Source organism: Myotis brandtii, unplaced genomic scaffold, assembly GCF_000412655.1.
Source record: "Myotis brandtii unplaced genomic scaffold, ASM41265v1 scaffold657, whole genome shotgun sequence".
In the NCBI taxonomy this organism is placed as follows: Eukaryota; Metazoa; Chordata; class Mammalia; order Chiroptera; family Vespertilionidae; genus Myotis; species Myotis brandtii.
The window spans coordinates 1,117,559-1,120,716 of NW_005370552.1; the positions used below are offsets into that span (position 1 = coordinate 1,117,559).

A 3,158-nucleotide genomic window follows, 5' to 3' on the forward strand; every position below is an offset into this window, starting at 1 on the left:
AGAAGCCCAGAGAGATTACGGAACCGGCCCAGAGTCTTTAGGATGGTAAGTGGCAGCACAGGGCACCTGCCACAAGCCTGAGCTCTTGGCACTCAACTGGCTCAACAGTTACTGAGCACTCATTATTGCCAGGGGTTGTCATGTAAACCTTCCTTGATTTCTTGTTTCATCTTCTATTCAATATGCTCTACTCAGTAGTATTTGTTTGCATTTGGGGTCCCCCCAAAGGACACCGTCAGATAAGGATGTGACCACAAGTCTTTGATTTGGGAGGGGGTTCTAGAAGGCACCAGTAAGGGAGCAGGGAGGTGAGACAGGAGAGGGAAGGCAGCCACTACCAGGAAAGGGTTTGTCAGTGAGCAAGTTACTACTGTGGGCAACTGGGACACCCAAGAGGCACAGGTGCCAGCAGTTGGAGGTCATGCCTGCATACATTGAAGGGCAGGGTGTGGGTGCATGGCCATGGTGCCAGCTGTGCCTGCCATAGTTATCATTGCCCACATGTACAGATGAGGAAGCAGGGACTTTAAAATATGCTACAGAGGTCTGGGCAACCAGAGATGGAGGCCGTGATCACATAGTTACTAGAAATCTCAAGACAGCAAAGACAGACAACACTGTCTCTGCTCTTAGAAAACTTTTACGTTAGACTACATCAAGATGACCCTCCGCCCTAGGATTCGGTTCTGGGGGGTTGCTGGGTCCCCTTGGGAAGCCCCAAGGAAGACAAAGGCAGTAGATGTTGCTAACAGAAGAAACAGAAATAACAACATTGAAAAGAGGAAGGTTATCAGTATGCTTCCTGTAATAGGGCAAAACTTTAAATAGAAGAAAATTCCACACACCATGAGGACAATGTGTTCAACCTTTCTGATTACTCAAAAGCAGCAACAACAAAGAGATACCTCCAGGTTTGAGAAAGAAAAAGACCTAATAAATGACCTTTTTTTTCGGGGAATTTCCTGCTCGCCTGAGGCCACAAACCCACCTTGGGCCAACCACAGGAAACAGGAGTTGCCCGGAATGAGAACCCTCCCTGGAACTGGTCTGACTCCCAAGGCAGTGGTGCTGTTAGCAGAATGTTCCAGGAAAACTCCCTTTTCCCAAGGGAGAAAGCCAATTCAGCTGAGGGAATGGCTCTTGAACCATAAAACTTCAAGTCATTTCTTTTACAACTCAGAGCAGTGCTGTACTGGCAAATGTGGTAGGCAGAGTAACGGCCCCCAAAGACGTTCATGTCCTAATCTCCAAACCTGTTAATATATTACCTTATATGGCAAGAGAGACTTTGCAGCTGTGATTACGTGAAGGACCTTCAATGGGGAGATCAGCCAGGATTGCTCGTGGGCTCGATGTAATCGCAAGTGTCCTTATAAATAAAAGAGGGAGGCAGGACAGGAGGTCAGGAGCCTGCCAGTGCTGGCTTTGAAGCTGGAGAAAAGGAGCCAGGAGCCAAGGTATGTGGGTGGCCTCTAAAAGGTGAAAAAGGCAAGGAAATGAATTCTTCCCTGGGTCTCTAAAAGGGAACTCAACCCTGCCAACACCTTCGCTTTAGCCCAGCGAGACCCATGTCAGACTTTTAACCTTCAGAACTGGAAGAGAATAAATTTGCCACTGCATTTGTGGCAACGTGTTACCACAGCAATACAAGACCAACACCCCCAGGCCCCAGGGAGCCGCCAAGCTGGCAGGCTACTCAGGTTCCCAGTGAGCACTGTGGGGCTAGAGTAACCTCACAGTTACCCCTTTAAGAGGATGCAGGAAATCTGGCAGGGGGTCCTCACTTCTTGGGCGACAGACAACAGTGGTCCCCAGGACATGTCAGGGCCTAAGAGGACTCCCCGCCCCTGCAGGCATCTGGGGGCTACACACCACAGAATTAGCAAGCAGTTCCTTTGCAGGGATTTACCGAGCTAACTGGAAACTCTACCGCAGCTGTTTCTCATCATCTTCAGATGGCTTTAATCACATCGAGAATCATAAACCAGTGGTTCCCAAACCTGATTGGGCCTCAGAATTACTTGGGGGCACTTGCTAAAGAAGTCCAAGGCTACGCTGTCTCTGCCCTTAGCTGCTTCAGCCCAGGCCTCCTGAGTCAGAATCTCTGCGGATGAGGTCTGGGAATCGGTGTGTTTAACAAGCATCTCCAGGGATTCTGGCACCCACCTGTGGACCAGAATTTAGGAAACACTGTCCTAAACTTCTCAGCTTTCAGAGCCTCATGGAATGCTTCAACCAGCCGAGAGAGGAGTTCAAACCCCTCAGGAGAGCTGTGTTAATGAAGAGGCTTCACCATGAGAACATACACTTGCAACCTAGAGCTGAAGGTTGGTCCCAGAGCTGAAAGTCCACCATGTCAGCAAAGGCCCCTGTCTCCAGACTCAAGCTCTACCACATCTCCCAGGCCCTGGCCTCAGCCCCACTGCTCCAAGACCTCCATTAACAGAGAGGCAAACTTGAACAATACCCAAAATGGCAGACACTATTGGTTGACTATTCAACAGCCTCTTCTTCCTTATTGCTTTCTTTTTTTCCTTTTTAAAATTTTAATTTATTGATTTTATGAACAGAGAGAAACATCCATTTGCTGTTCCATTTATTTATGTTTCTTGTATGTGCCCTGACCAGGGATCAAACCTGCCACCTGGGCATATCAGGGTGATGTTCTAACCAGCTGAGCTACGTGGTCAGGGCCTCCCTTATTGCTTTCTAACAGAAGCTTAGTTTTGCTGGCAGACAACAACTGAGCAAAAAAGGTGGGTGTCTCCCCCAGCCTCAGAGGACAATCCAGTCAGGAATCCAATTCTTTTTGCCAATGATTAGGGAAGAAATGATCCCATGACCCAATCTCAGTATATAAAACCCTAATATGCAAATAGACCAAACGGCAGAACAACCGAACAACCAGTCACTGTGACATGCGCTGACCACAAGGGGGTGCGTGTGGAACATGGTGGGCGTCGGCCATGGCAGGATGGTGGAGCAGGTGAATGGGGGCGCCAGACCAAGGTGGGGCACCAGTGCTGTCATTGGAGCGAGCCTCTGGTGGTTACTGAAAATTCTTTGCTCCCTTGCACAGTGGTCCCGCCCAGCACTCGTACCTGCTGCTGGCCTGGCCCTGCTCGCACTCGCTGCCGGCACTGGAGCCACCGATCGCA

General features: G+C 49.5%; 1 long non-coding RNA gene across 1 annotated transcript in view; it reads right to left on the reverse strand.

Moving 5' to 3' along the window:
- Positions 1-1,401: 1,401 nt before the first annotated feature.
- LOC106723840 overlaps positions 1,402-3,158 on the reverse strand; it is a 9,501-nt gene continuing 7,744 nt past the window's right edge. The window contains exon 3 of the long non-coding RNA XR_001359563.1: positions 1,402-1,472. This is a non-coding gene — a long non-coding RNA (uncharacterized LOC106723840). The remainder of the gene's footprint in view (positions 1,473-3,158) is intronic.